We start from the raw sequence: 20,422 nt of genomic DNA on the forward strand, positions 1-20,422 counted from the left end.
GTTAGACCTATCTTCAGACCATAGAAGGTCTCCCCAAGAGGCCACTGAACTTATCTGGACAATAAGACGCTGAACTTTATGCTAGGCATGTGTTTGCAAGCAATGAATCTCAACTGAACTTGAACTATGGTTATGCAACAAGGTGGAGGAATCCACCATGGGGGGAGGGGTATAGGAGGGGTGGGGGGGATCCCCAGCGCCTATAAAACTGTACTACATAATATAATGTAAGCAACAATAAATTAAAAAAAAATTGACAAAAAAAAAAGAAAAAAAAGAAAAGGATGATCTCTTAGCAGAACATAAATAATCAAACTTGACTCCAGAAACGAACACTCTGATTATATCAATCATTCAAGACGAGACAGGAAAGAGAAGTAAGGTGCTCATGGCGAGCAGGAGCCAAGGGGCTATTGCTGTGGTCTGGCAAGTTCAGATACCTCTCAGAATTCTGGCAGCCCATGATCAAATGCCAGTTCAAGTTCTGGATACTGCTTACGATTCAGCTTCCTGCTGATGTGCCTGGGAAAGCGTTAAAGGTGATGTGCCCAAGTGTGTGGGCCCCTGCTGCTCACATGAGGGTTCTGGATGAAGTGTTCAGACTCTTGGCTTCAACCTGACATAGCCTCAGCTGTTGTGCTCGTTTGAGAAGTGAATCAGCAAATGAAAGATTTCTTTTTCTGTGTCTCCCACTTCTTTGTCACTCTGTCTTACAAGTAAATAAATGAATCTTTAATAAAATAGAAAAGGAATTCAGAACTAGATGGTTACAGGGCTGACTGTAAAGAATAGATGATTATTTTGTAGCTGTTTTGAGATATAATTTATAAATTAAAACTGTGTTTAAGGTGTAGAATATGAATGTTTGATATGCATATATACTGTAAAGTGGTGGCCACAACCTAGCTAAATGACACATTCATCACTCACATAGTTACCTCTTTAGGTGGGTGATACAATAAACGTGTACCATCTATGCTTGTGGCACAATGTTGATAAACTTTAGGTGCAGTCGCCATGCTCTTAGTTAGACCCTGAGAATTTATTCAACTTATGACTAAAGCTTGATACCATTTGACTAGCACCTCCCCACTTCCCCCAGCCTTTGACAACCACTACTCTAGAAGTGTAATGTTTTCAGATTCTGGATATAAATGAGGTCCTATGAGGTTTGTCCTTCCCTGCCTGGCCTATTTCAGTTAGCAGAATGTCCTCCAGGTTCATAGAAATTGCTGCAGATGATGAAATTTCATTCATTCTTTAAAATAATTTTGATTGATTGATTTGAAAGAATTATGGAAACAAGGAGAGGCAGAGATTTTCTGTCTGCTAATGTACTCCACAAACATCCTGGGCTGGGTCATGCCAAAGGCAGGAGCCCAGAACTCCACCTGAGCCTCCCACAAGGGGCCAGGGACACAAGCACTTGGACCATCTACTGCTGCTCTTCTAGGTGCATTAGCAGGGAGCTGGATTGAAAGTGAAGCAACAAGGACAGGAACCTGCACCTGTATTTAACCCACTGCTCCACAAAGCTGGCTCCTGGATTTCATTCTTTTTTGTGTGAATGATATTTTGTTCTAAGTAATATCTACGAAACGCTACAGTTTCTTTATTTCATTTATCCCCTGAAGGACACTTAGGTTGTTTCCATATCTTGGCTGTTGTGAATAGTGCTGCAATAAACATTATTTAAATGATTCCAAGTAAATTTCTAAAAAGTTAGTGAAAACAAAAGGGGTATTATCCATACTATTAGTCTTAAAATAAGGGGATCGTAGAGGAGTACAGATTCATGCACCGACAGCTCATGGAATTGTGGAGAATGGTGTGATGGCTTTAACCATAATGCAGAGCTCTGAAGGCACTGTGCATGTTGTTACCACGGGGTGGTTCAGACAGGGCCAAGGAATCAGGACCCATAGATGCTCGGAAGACTTTATGGAAGGTTGTGCTCAGACTGGCCTTTGGAATAATCTCAGAGATAAGATGTGCTTAATTACTAACCTTTCTGAGCATTACTTACAGTCAATTGACTTTGTTGGTTCATGGATCATCTTGAGGCCAGTGAGACTTAGTCTTTCTAATTTTTGTCCTCAAAGGAAATACAGTGGAGTGGTTAATAAATAGGGGCTGTGGACTCAGACTGCCTGCCTGGTGCATTCCTCCCTGTTTTCCACTTTTTTAATCTGGAGAATGGGGACAAAAACAGTGTCCTTTCTAGGGTTGGTGAGAATGTTAACTTTATACAACACGTGTGTTATTGTGCAAACATCACCACTGCCCAGCTTTTCTCATGATTTCAAACAGAAGCTGTGCACCTGAGAACCCCATACACTGCAGAACTTATTTGAAACATCTTTTCCTCTACATCTGTAAGATGAGCATCAGTTAGTGCTAGGCAGCTATAACTGAGTATGAATTGCACAGCTTCAAACACCTTATAGAGTTTCAGTCCTAGGGTGCCCATGTGTAAAAGTCTGAATGTTTAGGGGGGCCTAAGCTGCTGCTTTGGTGGCCTTCTACATTCTTGTGTTCAACCTTCTCTTCCTCCCCCTTCCTGGTAACTCTTTTTTTCCGTCACATATATTGTGTTGTGAACACGATCGACATATGCAATGTGTTAACTCCTTGTAGATGCCAAGAATGTGCTAGGTGCTATTTGGGGGAGATAACTTGCCTATTAGATTTATTGTATAAATTAGGCCAACCATTAACTTGGAAAGAGGAAGTCAGTATCCATGGAAAATTTATTATTTTGAATACACTTTTTTTTTAACATGACTTGAAGACGAAATGTGGTTTCCACTTGTGCACGATTACAAAGTCAAGCATCTCGTCTTTTCTCCACACCTTTTTTGAATTATGCTGAAAAAAAGAAAGAAAGAAAAAAGAAACAGTTGAGGCGGTTTCTGTGTGGATTGAGAACCTGGTAAACTTGAAAGGATCAAAAGCATGATGGTGAATTTTCCACCAAATTTCTGTTTTGCTTTGGATTTTCACTCTGTGTACCTATTCTTCCTTTCCATATATATTCTCATTTCGGCAGAAGATTTAAGTGAACTTTTTTCCCCTGACTTAAAATGCTTAATATGAAAATTGCTTTAGGTCATGGTCTAGGTCATGGTCTAGGCTTTCTGCTTTGCAGTATTTCCTTTCTTGCTGGCTTTTAACCCTCTCTGTAGAGAGGTGATGACCTCTACATATGATAGGGGTAATTGCATTTAGATTCATCCATGTGGCTGCAGCTCTGAATGCCCATTTGGCTTCTATCAGCCTGTTTTCTTTTTCTAATGTCATCCACACGCCTGACCTGTGCTATGAGGTGCTTTGTTCCTGAAATCACCCCTAACTAGTAAATTGTTGCCTCAACGTGCAGCCTGTAGAGCTAAGTGTGAAATAGACCCTTTGTAGCTCTATTTGAAGGTTGCCGTAATGAGTCAGCCCCTTGCTGTTTGACTTCTCTTGGCCTCACACACCTTGGGGTTTGGCATGTCAGTGTAGGAACTGGTTCAAGGTTGGAAGTTTTGGATTGTGGGCCACAACATAATGTGATGACTGTCACACTCTTCTGTGGGTGTGATGTGTAAGTATGAACTGCATTTCAGTGAGTTATCCTGGTCAGCACTTCTTAAGGTGTATTTCATGCGGTATTACAAGGAGTAAGGCCGGGAGAGAAAGAAAGAAAGGGGAGAGGAGAGAAAGAATGATGACGTGGTAAAAGCCAATTTGTTTAGGAAATTCTGGTTTAAAGGAATTTCTCAGAACTGTTAGTGGAAGCATCATGACCTCCAAGTGGCGAGTGTTTTATGCAGCATCTCTCAAAGTTGTTTGGACCAGAATCCTGCAGGACAGGTTTTAGAGGACTGAGGGATGTAGTGAAGAATGAGTTTTGATGCTGTTGGTCTTTTTTACATTTGTATGGGGAAAAATACCTAAAATTTACCATTGTTATCATTTTTACGTGTGCAATTTTATGACAGCAGCATATTCACAGCGTTGTACACTGTCACCATTGTACATTCATCTAAGTCCATTTGGGCTGCTGTATTAAAGTGCTGTACACTGTCTTGTTTATGAAGTTTATTTTTCATGGTTCTGAAGCTGGGTGGTAGCAGATTTGGCAACTGGTGAGAGCCCACTTTGTGGGTCACAGACCACTCCATCATACTGTGTCCCTGCATGACTGAAGGAGCAGGATATTCCTGAGGCTCTGCTTTATACGAGCTCTGATCCCATTCACAAAAGGCTCACCTTGTCTGTGGCCTGTTCACCTGTCTGACCTCCCCAAAGTCCTGCCTCCAGACAGTATCACATAGGGGATTGGATCTCAATATCTGATTTCCTGGAGGACACAGACATTCTATCTCTGTCATCATTTTAAAAACATTTTTACTGTATCACCTGAAACTCTGTACCCATTAAATAACAACATTCTATTATCCACTCCCCATAACCTCAGCTGTGCTTTATCTATGAATCTGACTATTTTCAATACCTCATATAAGTGGAATTATGTAATGGTGTCCTTTGGAGTCTGACTTATTTCATGTAATATCATCAAGATTCATCCATCATTGGGCCCGATGGCGTGGCCTAGCAGCTAAAGTCCTTGCCTTGAACGCACCCAGGATCCCACGTGGGCGCCGGTTCTAATCCCAGAAGCTCCACTTCCCATCCAGCTCCCTGCTTGTGGCCTGGAAAAGCAGTCAAGGATGGCCCAAAGCCTTGGGACCCTGCACCCATGTGGGAGACCTAGAAGAGGTTCCTGGTTCCCGGCTTTGGATCGGCACAGCACCAGCCGTTGTGCTCACTTGGGGAGTGAATCATTGGACAGAAGGTCTTCCTCTCTGTCTTTGCTCCTCTCTGTATATCTGACTTTGTAATAAGAATAAATAAATCCAAAAAAAAAAGATTCATCCGTCATCAATCATGTATGGAATTTTTTTGAAGATTTATTGTATTTTTATTGGAAAGTTAGATGTACAGAGAGGTGGAGAGACAGAGAGGAAGATCTTCCATCTGCTGATTCACTTCCCAATCAACCACAATGGCCAAAGCTAAACTAATCCAAAGCCAGGAACCAAGAGCCTCTTCTGGGGTCTCTTGCAGGGTCCCAAGGTGTTGGGCAGTGCTTCACTGCTTTTCCAGGCCACAAGCAGGGAGCTGGATGGGAAGCAGGGCTGCTAGGATTAGAACCAGCACCCATATGGGATCTTGGCATGTGCAAGTCAAGGACTTTAGCTGCTAGGCTACTGTGTTGGGCCCTAGAATTTCTTTCTTAAAGCTGAATGCTATCCTATTGCATGAATCAACTGTATTTTGCTTCTCCATTCATCTACTGAGAGTGGGTTGTTTTCAGCCTTTTGGCTAGTATGGTTTTGAAGTGGTAATTATTATTTATTGGAGTCATTGCTTGCAGTTCTTTTGGATAGTTTTGTAGAAATGATAATGCTATATTTAATTTTTTTAAGGAGCCACCTGCACCATTTCCACAGCACTTTCCACACCACTTTTCCACAGCACCTCCACCATTTTGCATTCCTGTTTACACTGTACACTAGTTCTATTTGCTCTACATTCGTATGAATGCTCACTATCTTCTTGTTTTCCAAAGAATAATAACTATTCTACTGAGTGTAAAATGCTCTTATTGTGCTTGATCTGCATTTAGTTATTGTTTAAATTCCAAACCCACTTAAGTAAGTGATTTTACTGCCATTAAGCACACATCACAGTATAATAAGCAACTTGTATAAATTGGGAAATATCCAAAACAATATATTCCCTATTCATTGGGGTGAATCTGTTGATCACACTCTTGGATATGATTAAAAAGCCAATTGTAATAAAAGCATTTCAGTCTGCACTTACTTTATTGCAGACTAGTACCAAATGCATATTGCATGAGCCATAATTTTACTGTCATGATCATGGTCATATTTTATTTGTCAAATATATAGTGTTATCTAATGGGATATATAGATGATTTAACTGGTTTTGTTCTAACTGCTTAGGCTATTTCCCTTCATTTTCAAAAATGAAATTAATACATCATGATAGAAAAGAGTCTGGCAATATAACATACTAGTGCTTATGTTGAGCTTTTGGGTGTATTCAAGTAGTCTGGGGGCTGATTCAGTCATTATTTTGGAGGCACAGATTGCTTGGAATCAGGACAGTTCTCTTGTTCGGCTGCACTCTCGGTTATCCTGAGACAGCACTGTGGTATTGACCTTCAAGTGATCTTGAATGTCAAGAGGGAAAATAGCTGTACATGACTGATCATGAGTTTGGAATCCAGAAACAGAGATAAAATCAAGGTGCTGGAGCCAGTGGAGTCTTTCAGATTGGCACTCTGGTTCCCTGAATGTCCCATGGGGAAAGAGGAATTAGGCTTCGACTGTTGTGATGGTGAAGAGTTGTATTTGAATGGAACTCTTTCAAGCAGAGTTAATTATGCAAGTTGTGCTTACTGCATTTTATAGTTGGTTCTTTTTGGCATCCAGACTGTTAACCTTGGGAAACTGAGGCAACTTGACTACTTAATTGCACAGGCTCTTTCAAGAAAGTAAACCAAATCAGATCAATTATATTTAATATGCTAAACACATTAGTAATTTGACATTCTACTGTGTAAGAAGTTTTAGAGAAAAACCACATCTGACCCAGTTTTGTGAATGTAGCTGGCACTGGTGATTTTGTCTGTCCCGAGCCCCCTTCCTAAGGAATTTCATTCTCCTTCTTTCAGAAGCTATTGCTTCCCTGTTCTTCTATTGCCATTTGTTGAAACAATGCATGGTCTCCTCTTTCCCATCTCATTAGCCTCTATGGGAGGGAACATAAATCTTAGTGAACCAATATGGATCTTTTCCTGAGATCTCAAATTTATTCTTAATTCTTCTTTACAATAAAGTAATGTGGCATTTTAATTTCATGTTAGTTCTCATTGACATGTAAATGTTGTACGTATGTTAGCACAGTGTGATGTTCGGATCTAGGAATGCATCAAATCATAAGCATGAATGTTGCCTCAAACATCTATCATGCTATAATGAAAAAGAAAAAAGCTTTAAATCCTTTCTGCTGTCTTTTTTAAACTGCAAGTGAGAAAGAGAGTCACTCCTCTCAGAGAGTGACAGCCTTCATGTGGGAAACTTGGGAATCAGGGAACCATATGGAAGAAATGTGCCAATAGAGAGAGCCAACAAACCAACAAGCAAAATGGGCAGAGAGGAGCTGGAGCAAGTCCAGATATTCAAGGTCTCAGTTTCCAGCTGTTGCTGAGGATCAACTGCACCTTCACTCCACCCTGTAACTGGGGTGCGCTGTGCTCTGTTACCCAATATATGCCTATTTCTGTCGGACTTTCTCTATTTCCAAATAAGAGTCCCAACTCTTATCATTGCCTCTCTCTGTCCAAAGAACTCAATGCTTTGCCGTTTTTATGAGATGTGTAATAAACATCTTTGAATATCTTTAAAAGCTGAAGTTAATATAGCATAACTTCTGACTACTACCTTCATGTTAATCCAAACTCAGTTTCTGTCCCTGCAGTTAGAAAGATACTGATAGAACATTTGAAAATGCTTTGAAGTATGCATCATTACACTATTTTGTCATATATATATGTGTGTGTCATATATATATATATATATATATATATATATATATATAGTTCTTAGCTTTAGAATTAGGGATGGCTGAAGTGAAAGGATTTAACAGTTGGAAGCTAGTGACTAATGACATCTGGTATGGAAAAGCAAGTCAAAGAGTAGTATAGAGAATGGAGAAGATGGAGAATCACTTCTCCAAGAATTGGAACAGTGCACTACCAGAGCAACCTAGAAAGATGACCGTGTGCCTCTAAGCAACCCATAAATTTGCAACAACTCCAGGCCCAATAACAGCACCATTATTTCCAGAAGCACTAGGAGCCAAGTATTAGGGATAGAGAATGGCCTATAAATAATATGTGTAAGATCAGATAGAAATCAAAATATGTGCTTTACTTCCCATGAAACAAATTGGAGAACATCAGCTTAGAGCTGCAGCCAAGAATGCTTGCTAATCCTCATTCCTGAAATAAATTTATACTGACCATTCCTGGCACAGATAGACAGCCACAGGCCTCCCCCACAGAGAGGGGCCCCTTACCACATGACAGAGACAGACAGAACACATGTGTCCCACAGTCTTCCACAGAGAGAAAAGCCAGAACTGGAGGAGCTGAGTGTGCCCTGTTCCTACTCTCAGCCTGGCCAAAGGGAAGAGAGAGTGAAAGGCTAGTAGCAGTATCCTAGTTCATGTCAATAGCCAACTGATCCTTCTTCAAGTAGAGATGGTTGGCTTAGCTCTCATAGTCAACCACTCCATCAATGGTATTTCTTTGTCTTACTCTGTGCTCTCTCACCAAAGACAAAGGAGTGAGGGTGTTGAGGATACAGGCAGTAGAACAATTGAATGGTTACGTTAGTCCAGACTGGATCATGACAGAAATAAGACAGCAAAGGGAAAGGGGAGTGGACAGAGAGAGGGAGCAAAATCTGGAGATGAAAGGGTCTATGAGATGGGAGAGAAAAAATGAGGCAACCTGGAGAGAAAGAGTGGCTGAGGTAAAAGAGGGGGATATAAGAGTCTGTGACCCTGCACATGGGCCTGGTTGACAGCTTGATCCTGAAATGGAGTCAGTAAAAATAATCATAACTGATGAGGGCCAAGAACTGCATGCCAGGTTGCAGGATAAGATGGCCATGTAGAATTTAACGTCGCCTGGAGCATCGCGTGCGTTCAGTGAGGAGCTTTAATGCAGAATCCCTCAGGGATGTGAGAGTAAAGAAGGGGAGAACAGAGGTCATCAGTATGAAAACTAGATGGCTCGGTCCTAAAATGGAGTAAGGACTGGTCCCGAGGGTGATGCAGCAGTGGTCTGCTAGAGCCAGGAGAGCTCTGAGACAGCAAGGATACCAGGGCTCCTCCATCCCCTGTGCCACACCTGCTACCCTCTGCCAAACATCTCTATAAATTTGTTCTGTTGTTTTCATTCTACACTGACTCCTGGACTTTCTATAATGTGTTTTTACCCATCATTTCTCTTAAATTCTCCCCAGAATTAATAATGTCTTTCTAAACAGGAAATTCATCCACTGATGATTGACAGTGTTCATCCTAAAAAGAGAAATGAATATCACAATGTAAAACACTTATGGGATTATTGCTATGAACCAAATGCTGTTCTGTTCCAGGCACTTAAATATATTTTCTTATAGGATTCCATCAGCAGGCCTATGATAGCATGTTCATTCATTCCACACATATTTATTGTTTCCTTACTCTACGTTAGCCATTATCCTAGACTTAAGGAGGAAAAAGAGTGATACAAGGGTGCTGGCCATCCCTGTTGTCTTTGACTTGGCTGGGTCCTTGAAAGAGGGGAGGGGTGTGGATTTGTGATTAGGAAGGGAGTAGGTAACAGAGCCTACAGGACTTGTAAGGCCATTGAAGGACATGAACTTTCTGGAGAGACAGTTAAGAAAAAAAGGACTAAGCACCTTGCTTCTGGTCATTTAGCCAGTACATAACACAGCTAGTGTCCTAGACAAGATGTTGTATGTAGCATTGGCACTGCACATACCATGTACCTCAAACTGTGCTCCCAGCTAATATTGTGGGTTCCCAGGAACCCTGGTTCTCCTCCTGCTTGCTCTTGCTTCTCCTCTAAAACAAGGGCTGACTCCTCTAATTGTTGTTTAAATGTCCATATTCTTGTTGGTTTTGTTGCAATCTGTCTTGTTCTCTCTGAGCTCTCTTGGTAAATACCTGTCTTGTTAACTCCCAAACCTGGATGTTCAGTAGTGTTCTCATATCTCAGCCAAAGACTCAAAATTTCCCTTGAACTGTGGCTCTGTGAGTGCTGGATGTTCCGGGTTTCATTTATTTTCCTTGCTACCAAATCTTCTCTTTCTCTGTTCCTTTAAGATGATCTCAGTGGTTAAAATCCTTGGTATCACCTTGACCTGTCCTGAGCAAAAAGAGGCACTCAGGTCTTGGTCCTTGTCTGCTCCTTTAGAGATCTCACAGTAGCCTGTTAAATGAATCCTCTATTCCACACACAGGGCTTTTCCTGTTGCACCCAATACATGCTCCTAAAACAAGACCAAGATGCTAGATTCCCTGATGCCCCAGCCTGAACTCCCCACTTCCTACACAACAGTCTAGATCCCTAGCCAGGCATTCAGAGTCTATCTGAATATTACTTTCCATTCTTTTTTCTATAATGCACTATGCTTCTGCCCAGTTCTTCTACCCAAATGGTTTTCTGCTGTCAGTGGCTCCCTAGCTGCCACCTGCTGAGTTAAATCTCTTCCACAGCATTCCTGTAAGCAAAGTGAGCTTGGTTTCCTCTCAGTGGAAGAGCTGCTATCCTCATTAAAGTGCTCCTGGAAAATCAAGATGCATTGGAAGTCTGGTGTGCACTGATGGTTGTTGGATAGAAGCCAATCACTGGAGTGTGACTGTAGCCCATACAGGCTAGGATTGTGACTGTGAACACATGGCAGGTACAGGAAATCCCCAAATTCTATTAATTATGGGATAACTCCTGGAGGTATTTTTGGTAATGTATTCCTTAAGTTCTGAATTTGTTAATTGCATTTCTGTTTAAGGGAATTCACTTCAGATGCAGAAAGCCTAACCCAAACCATGTTGCAGAAAAAGTCTTTTAGGTAAAATAGAAAAGTAACCTTGATACATTAGTTATGGATCTTCTAATGGACTCTGGGTCTTCTCTGATACACTTGCGCATCTTGACGATATCCTAATCTTTATTAAAATGTTTAAGATAAATATTTATTATAGGAAATACATCAAAATGATAAATTCATTAGCAATATGCACTTTTTATATTTTACTATTTCCCATAGAGTCTTTGGATTTATAGAAACTGAAAATTATATGGGAGTTTTATGTACATTGCATTTTACCTGGAAGCAAAGGAATCTGGGTTCATTTGAAATCCAAACAAACATTGCCTTTGTTTTTCTAGGAACCCCAGCTCTATCAGCTTGTTGATATTTATCTTGATGTAAAAGAGGAAAAGCCAAGGTGATCTGTCACACAAGGGAATTTGTTATTTATTCCCTGTTATTTTTCCCTATGAAAACCACTCAATGCTGGATTCCTGCTCTAGAGTCTAAAAAGCACTTTGTCTCTGCAGTAGATCTGGGAAAGAGACAAATCTGATATCTGGAGATAGGGGAAGGGAGCTAGCAGGTCTTGGCTTGCTTCTGAAGCTTAAAAGGAGAACAAACTGGGTGAAGCAGTGATGTGTGGTCAGGGGATCGACTAGCATAAACATTTGGTCCTGCTTCCCTTACACTGCTGTGGGCTAAGGGAGACTCTTGGATAGTCTGTGACCCACCTGTAGCCAATAGGAGATGTGTACTGAGCATTTCTAAAATGTGCTGCACAGCTTGTAAGCCCCATCATGTAACTGGTGACTACTTTTAGGTACACTCTGGTTTAAGGCATTTTTCTGTCCTAAATTGGGAGCCCCCATGCCAGGACTTATTCCAGTGGGATAACTAAAAATGTTAACTTCCAAGCAACTGCCTTATCAGTGAACTTTGACATGTCACCTGCCCTAGAGCTTGAGGTTGCCTGTCCAGAAGTAAAGCTAATGGTTAGTAGCAGGAGTTAGAACCACCATTTTTTTGTTGTTATTGTTTTTAACTATGTAACTGGTAAGAGCTGAGTGTGTATGATGTGGTTTTCATAGGTGTGCACTCTTGTTCTCACCATATATGGTCCTTTCCAGACCAGAGTGTACAAGAATGTCATAGTAATATTCAGTATATAATTTTTCTCCCTTATCCATGGAAGACACATTCTGTGACTCCAGTGGATGTTTGAAACTACAAATAGTAATGAGCCCTATGTTTTTCCTATATGTCTGTATCTATGATAACAGTTAATGTATAAATTATGCCTCCAAATATAAATAACAACAACTAGTAATAAGCTAGCACAAATGTAATAGCATACTGTAACAAAATGGTCAGCATCACAAATCCTGTGATTTGAAGGCATTACTGTGAAACTTAAGAATGGCTTGAATACAGGTAATACAGGTACTGTGATACCATGATAGTCAATCTGACACACTCAGTAATTGACAGGTGGGTAGTGAATACCTTGTGGATACTCTGGACAGAGAAATAATTGACATCCCGAATGGTCAAAGCAGGATGGTGCAAGTTTTCATCACATTCCTTAGAACGGCACACAAAACATATTCCTGGAATTTTCCACTTAATATTTTCAGACTATGATTGACCAAGAATAACCGAAATAATAGAAAACAAAATGCTGGGTAAGAAGTGGCTACTCTAATGAGATCCCGGGAAAAGAAAGAGAGAAGGTGCCAAACATTGGATTATATTTGTACTGTACATTTCCGTGATTATGACATCATTCTAAGCTTACTAGCTTCCCCCTACCTTACAGATCAGAAATCTGAGGATCAGAAAGTGTAGGAATTGTTCTTAAAAATGCCTAGTTAACGTCCACTGGAAAGCGTGAGTCGGGATGGGGGCAGACCAGACTAGGCAGGGCTATAACACCTGTGGGCCTCAAGTGAGCTAGATAAGGAAAGGGCCAGGATGGGCTGACTGTTCCAACTGGTGCAAGAAAAAATTAGAATGGGTGAGGGTTGGTTGGGCTTAGCCGCAGCATTAGCTGGCAGAGGCTGGCACTGAGAGCTAATTCTGTCAAGTCAAATGCCAAAACCACCTGGAGAGTGCATAATCTGGGGGTGGATGTAGCCTAGAAGGGAAATACTGGGCACCTCCCTCAGGGTTACCACTCTCACTGGACAGCATGAAAACTAGGACAGGGGCAGGGGTGGCTAGACAGAAAGGCACCTGCCAGTAGGTGTATGGGCTGAATAGTAGGGTGGTTGGGTTGAACTGGACTTCAATGTCCATTGATGTGTACAAGAGCTAAATGGGATGTGGGACCGACTGGACAAGCCTGGGGTACATACTGGCAAGCACGGGAACCAGGGTAGAGGGCAGGCTTGGTGGGGGTTCTGGGGAGTCACCGAAACTATGCTTCAGCTCCCACTGGTTTGCGTGAGGACCGAGTATGAAGTGGGTAGGACAGAGCTGGATAACAACACCTGTTGGTTCACAAGGAAGACAGGACTGGAAACAGAACGGACTCAGCAGTTGCAATGACCAGCATGTGCATAGGCTGATTTGTGTGATGGATGGTGTTGGAGTCTGTACTAGCAAACTCATGCAAGAATCAGATCTGGGATAATCTCAGATGAAGTTTCTTTGGAGATCCCTCCAACTGAACTGCTGATCTTAGAACCCCAACCATGAAGAGACTGTCAGCCAGTGGAGTCTGAATAGTTTTCATTGCGATTGGAACTGTGAGATTGGCAGCAATCCAGAACTGATGAACTATCAAAACTGTTCGAGCAGGACCCTCGGAGCGCGCCTCCTGTTGGAGATCTGGGATGGGTGGGAGGTTGGGTGGGGTTTTTCCCTTTGTTTCTTCCTTAACCCCAAATACAGGGGGGAAAATTATAATATTAATGTAGAAACAATGGTATTACCCACTTTAACCCTGTAGCCCTTGACCCTTTGTACCCTAATCAACTAAGTAAGATTATTAAAAAATAATTTTTTAAAATGCCTAGTTAGTGGGCCTGGTGCAATAGCCTGGTGGCTAAATCCTCACCTTGCATACTCTTGGATCCTGTATGGGCACCAGTTTATGTCCTGGCTATTCCATGTCCCAGCCAGCTCTATGCTGTGACCTGAGAAAGCAGTAGAGGATGGCCCAAAATTTGGGACACGGCACATATGTGGGAGACCTGGAAGAGGTTCCTGATTCCTGGCTTCAGATCAGCTCGACTCCAGCTGTTGCAGCCACTTGGGGAATAAACCAGCAGATGGAAGAATTTTCTGTCTCCCCCTCTGTAAATCTGACTTTCCAGTAAAAAAAGAATAAATCTTAAAAAAAACAAAGAAACAGAATGCCTGACTAGCAAGAAGGTGAGGCTGAGCCCTGAACTGAAACTCTTCCATGCTATGTTCCTTGAGATGTTCATTCCTATCTCCTTCCCAGTGTCTAATTTGGAAACAGATCTATGTTTATGTATGTCCATATACTCAAACTGCAGAGTTGGAGAGGAAGAGACAAACAGAAAACTTGCTCTTTACTGCTTCAGTCCCCAGATGGCTTCAATGGCCAGTGCTGTGCCAGGCTGAAGCAAAGAACTCCCACATGGATGACAGGAGCCCAAACACCTGGGCCATCTTCCTCTGCTTGTCCTGAACCATTAGAAGGGAGCTGATCAGAAGTGGATCAGGCAGGTCCTAATCCAGCGTCGGTTGCTGACATAGCAGGCTGCAGCTTATCCTACCACACCACAATGCAAATTTGATGTGCACCTTGAACAAATGCAGGTGTTTTTCTGGATTGTAATGAATAACAGTTTTCTTTATTTCATTGGTAAAAGTAGCTAGAAGAGGACCTAGCATATTGTGTTTAATTTATTTAGAAATTTAGTGAGTGTGTTCTACTCTACTACACACTGAAGCTAGGGGTGGTCTTGGGTTATTCCCTTGTTTTACTGGTGGAAAGGAAAGGAAGAGAGACACAAGAACATCTTCAGAGGAGAAGGCCCTGGGAGAGTCGTAGCTCAGGCCACAGCCTGGCCCTTGTCTTCAGACCGTGAACAAGAAGAATTCAATACATGCTTGTTACATAAACAGAAGTATAAATTCATATATTAATATTATTCTGCTTTGTATTATGCTGCTTTGTTGAATTGAAACTCAAGTTCCAGCACTTTTGATTAGTCAAAACTGCTAATTTTTCATCCTTATTGTGTACACCTTTATCTTGGTGACTACAAATGTTGGCTGCCTCAGATGTGACAACCATTTTTTCTTGAAGTTTTTAGGGCTAATTATGTCAGTGAACTTGCCACCATACGTGGTTGAATGTATTTTTAAAATGTAGAAGAACCTTTTCCCATGAAATATTTTTTGAAAGGAGGAATTTCAAATGCACAGCAAGTGGAAGGGATAGTGTAACAAATATCTGAATTCCTTCATCTAGAGTGGGCCAACTCTGTTCTGTGGACCTGGCCCGGCCCAATGCTTGCTGCTGTAGAGAAGATGAATTTAAATACTTATGTGCATGTTCGTTTATTGGTGATCTGCTGCAACAACAGTGTTGGTCTGTTGTAACACAGACCACCATGTAACCCACTAGGCTGAAAATACTTATTATTTGATCCTTTGCAGAAAGGTTTATTGACTTCAATCTAGATTCACCAGTTACTAGTATTTTATTATATTTGCTTTCTTTTTTTAATGGATGTAATTGATTTTTTTTGTAAGGAAGCTTTTCAGAGAGAGAGGGCGTAATATAGAGATCTTCCATCTGCTGGTTTTCTCCTCAAATGGCTGCAACGGCTGGGGTTGGGCCTGGCCAAAAACAGGAACTAGAGTGTTTTCTGGGTCTCCCACGTGAGAGGCAGATGCCCAAGCACTTGGGCCTTCCTCCATTACTCTCCCAGGCACATTAGCAGGGAGCTGAAATGGAAGTAGAGTAGCTGGGCCTCAAACCAGCACCCATAAGGAATGCCAGCATTGTGGGCAGCTGCTTTACCCCTATGCCAGAATCCCCAACCCCATAATTCTTTTCTTTTTATAAGTTACTTATTTTATTTGGAAAGAAGATATACATAGAGAAGGATAAACAGAAAGATCTTCCATCCTCTGATTCTCTCCCCAAGTGGCCACAACAAGCCGAAGTTGAGCCAATCCAAAGCCAGGAGCCAGGAGCCTCACGCTTCCTCCAGGTCCCCCATGCCAGTGCAGGGTCCCAAGGCTTTGGGCCATCCTCTGCTGCTTTCCCAGGCCACAGGCAGGAAACTGGCTGGGAAGTGGAGCAGCTTGGACACATACTGGCACCCATATGGGATCCTGGAATGTGCAAGGTGAGCATTTAGCCACTACGCTGTTGCACTGGGCCCACATAATTCCTTTCTTTCTCTTTTCACAGAGATATATTAATATTCCTTCTGCTTTTCTTTCTCCCTCCCTTTCTACTTCCTTTTCCCTTCCCCTGCTTTCTCCTCATTTTACTTTTCTCTTGTTATATGTATCAACAGACACACACACTTATTCTCCCCGAATATTTGAAAGTTGTGCTACTTTATGACCCAATCTTAAATAAGCCACATGTATGATTAAAACTAAAATTACTCTCATAGAACTGCAGTATTGTCATCAAACTCATAAAATTCACACTCATTCACCAATAAAACCCAATTGGATTGCCCATGTTTAAATTTGACTTGATATTCTCAAATTTTGTGGGAATCTAGAGTCCAGTCACAGGTGATACCTTGCATTTGAACAGCATGCACCTTTAATCACTAGATTTTGTTTTTTTCATGACATTGGGATATTTTTTTCTCCAAAATCTCCTAAAATGTTCTGGTAACGATTGCTTAGTCTCAACAACCTTGTTAGCTCTGCATTAGCATGAGCTAAATATAATTGTGATGAAGTAATTCAATGTCTCCTACTTCTCCCTTGGGATCGAGACACTGTTTTGGGCTTCTGAACTTAAAGCATGAGGATGTGGGCTTTGCTTGAAACTGCAAATGTGGAAAACTCAGAGTGTGCAGAGCTGAGCAGCCAAGAACACACAGCATGTGCTTTGTGTGACCGAAGGCACAATCCTTTGCGCCTGCTCCAGTGGCCTGCTCTTAGTAAGCTGTTGGCCCAGCGGCTCTTCCTTCTGGCTTTTCTTTAGACTGGGGCCTGGCTCTCTGCCAGCATCATTAGGTTGCAGCAAAGAACTGGAAACAGACCTGCAGTTATTTAAATCTTCCAGCCCAAAGTGTTCATGCTGGCTGGCAGCACAAAGCTTTTGTGTTTGGGCCACTGTTGAATGGAGCATAGCACTCAAGGGTGCAGCTGAGCATCTGGTTGTGCATGTAGGCAGAGCATCTCACCTCACAGATTTTCCTGAGTTTCTGGAGTGCCACAATCATGAGCCTCTTAAGAAGCTTATGGTCACCAGATCTATCCTTTATTGTGGTCTCCCATAGAGAGCACCAACATTTCCTCTTTGCTTTTCTCTGAAAGGAAGCACCCAGAGTTACAGGCCAGTCCCAAAGATCCAAAGAAAACCCTCAGCAAGATTGCCCAGGTCTGTGCTAACCACCACCTTTGGTTTGGGGTTGCTTCAGTCGTAATTCAAGGGGTTTGCTTGCTTCTTATGAATTGTGGAGTTGTGCAACAGGTGCACGCCTTTTTGAGCATGATGTCTTCACAATTATCCAAGGACTAAAACCAGTAGTGCCTTCCAAGAATCAGAGCCAAATACCTAAGGGAAGGATGGGGCACATGAATGTGAGGATGTGTGTGGTTGTGGGAGGAAGGGAAGAAAACTTTCATGCCTGGAGGGACCTCATTTCTATCCATGTATCCACTGGGAGCAGGCTTCACAGCTAGGTGACTGGCTATGTGTATGCCTCAACTGCTCATTTGTAAGATGAAGATGATAAGAGTAGCTGCTTCACGTGGCTATTTTGAGATTAAAAGAGACCAGCCCAGCTCCTTGGCAAATACTCCATGAGTATAAACTAAGGATGTTAGATGTTTCACACAGCTTCCCAAATCTTCTTTGGTAGCGAAAGCCTCATAACCTCTTTCTTGACTTAAAAACAGTGAGTAAATGGTATAAATAGCATAGTAATAATGATCATGAGTAATTCTGCATAGTGAGTTATATCATAATGGCAAGTAAGTAGTATTCAATAAAATAGTAAATCATGTTGTGGTGCAGTGTGGTGAGATAGCATCCTGTAGTTCAGTGCCAGTCTGAGTCCTGGTGGTTCTGCTTCTGATCCAACAAATGCATTTGGAAAGGCATATTTGGGTTCAACTACTTGGGTCCCTTCTACCAACACAGAAGATCTGTACAGAATTCTGGGTTTTGTGGCCATTTGAAGAATGAACCAGTGGTCAGAAGATCTTTGCCCACAACCCCACTCTATCTTTTGAATCGATGATGAAATAAATCTTTTAAAAAGAGTGGATAAAGTTTAAAAGAAAGTCTTTTTTTAAAAGAAAAAACTTCATTCGTGAGCTTTTATTCATATATTAACCAAATTTTTTTTAGTTTTTAGTAATATTTCATTGTAGTGATTCTCATATCAATATGTGCTCATAAATATGCAAATAATAAATTATGTATGCACTTGTTTTGTTTTTACTCCTCACTTTATAAGTTACTATTATCAAATACATACCCACATGTGACCCTCATACTATGATTTCTAATAAATCTATTGTTTTTATATATAATTTAGTTTATAGTCCACAAAAATGATTTCAGTCAAAAACCACAAAGGCTACATAAAAGATATAAGTTAATTAAGTGATTTATTTTAGAAGATCTATTAACTAGGGAAACTTGGTGAGGTTGAGAAAAACTTCTGAGAATCAAAACCTATTTTTTAAGATGTCATTTTGAGTGAGTCTAGCAAAACCTTTTGAAGCAATAATGGAAATATCTGGATTTTTTTTAAGTATCACTCCCTTCAAATGATGCTAAATTTTTATTTGCACTTTTATACAAATGTGTCGAGCTAAAGGGGCAAAAAAAAAAAAAAAACCAACTTGGCCGTGCCTGTGGGTTTGGAAGTCTGAAGTGTCTCTTTACCCAGACATTTCCTAACAATGTATAATTTTGTTTTGCAACAAGCCAAGATTTAGAACTGACCCTTGCTTCCTTAATGCCTGGCAGCCCTTCTACAATTTAGACAATTGAAGGGGAGGAGCTAGTTCATAAACTAATACAGACATGAATTTCTTTTCTTCTTTTCAGGACAATATTATCTTATTCCTGAGAGGTTGTAAAGAGCTGGGCCTTAAAGAATCTCAACTGTTTGACCCAAGTGACCTCCAGGACACATCCAACAGAGTAACAGTCAAGTAAGTAATGCACGATTTATGTTTAAGGAAAGCTGCTTTGTGGTTTGATTTATAAACTGTGTGAATGATATTGTGAAGTCCTAAGAGGAAGAGAACTGGGATGTCTAATAAGACAATAATATGAAGGTAAAAAATCAAGTTTTCAAACAAGACACATTGGCCTTCCCTCTGGAAATAACTTTCATCAGCATGGAATATTATTTTTTTCAAATGTAAAATTCAGGCATAGAGAACCAGAATATTAAGAAAGAAATGCTAAGTGAAGCTTGATGGAAACTTAAGCAAGAATGTGCACAGAATCTGTGTATGTATGTGTGTATGTGTGTGAGAGAGAGAGAGAGAGAGAGAAAGAGAGAGAGAGTGTGCATGTGTGTATGTGTGTGTTACAAGAAAACCCTTTTCTTGGCTCCAGTTGGACATTTGAATAAGCTCTGGGAAGACCACAAACTAGGTAAACAGATCTGAACTCTGTTTGTTATGCAGGGAAGGCATGAGATGATGGGGAAATTGCATCTTTATTTACAGTTGTAACTGTTTTCTCATGTGTCGGTATCAAGTTCTTTGGAGATGGATCACTGGCTCTTTGGCCATGTGCTGACTGTATCTACTCAGCAAGGTACATTGGCAGTCAAAGAATTCTTGGAGCCAAATGTTATAGTGAAAGAAAAGGCAGAGTATTCTGTGTAAAAAAATAACTGGTGTCCAAGGTAATGAGAAGAAATGTCCTTTCAAGATGGCAGAGAGAACTTTTTAGGAGTGCCTTAGACCTTACCAATTTCCTATAAAACATTTTCCACTTTACTTAATTAATACTTGGCATGACTATAGCTTAGTAACAAGCTTAATTGCGTAGATTGGGCCTGTGGACTGGCAACTTTTCTTCTTTTGATTTCTTTTGGGGTCATTTTATAATGGAAGAATTGAAAAGAGAGAAGCCAAAATTTAGAACCATTAAGTTTATATTGTTTGCTGATCTTTATTTAGGAAAATATATATAATAAGGGAAAATGAAATGAAAACCACTGAATTAAACGAAGTTGGCAGTATACGCGGGATTTTATGACTTAGAACAAGTAAGAGTCTGCCATGATTGGTTATCCAGAATCACTTCCCTGTTGTCAATGTGGCATTCTTTAATATTTCCCATGGAAAAAAAAATCAGTTAAGTGAAAAAAGAACAAAAATTGGGAAACTGCTATAAACCTCATCTCAGACATCACACGCTCCATTTATTCCTGCTCCTAACTGCTGCCTCCATAAATCATTGTTCCTCTTAGGAAACTGTTTTTCGTTCTGCCTCATCTCACTTTCGTGGTTTCACCTGAGTGGCAGATGACCAGAAACAATAGTACTGCACACCACTGCGGGCAATAATCAGTCACACACGT

General features: G+C 41.0%; 1 protein-coding gene across 1 annotated transcript in view; it reads left to right on the forward strand.

The window, feature by feature from the left end:
• Positions 1-20,422, forward strand: part of LIMCH1 (LIM and calponin homology domains 1) — a 319,661-nt gene that overhangs the window by 211,428 nt on the left and 87,811 nt on the right. The window contains 1 exon segment of the mRNA XM_040966033.1: positions 18,928-19,034. The gene's annotated coding sequence lies outside the window, so the exon portion shown is untranslated.

Source organism: Ochotona curzoniae, unplaced genomic scaffold (assembly GCF_017591425.1).
Source record: "Ochotona curzoniae isolate NIBS_2020 unplaced genomic scaffold, NIBS_Ocur_1.0 scaffold_4505, whole genome shotgun sequence".
Classification (NCBI taxonomy): Eukaryota; Metazoa; Chordata; class Mammalia; order Lagomorpha; family Ochotonidae; genus Ochotona; species Ochotona curzoniae.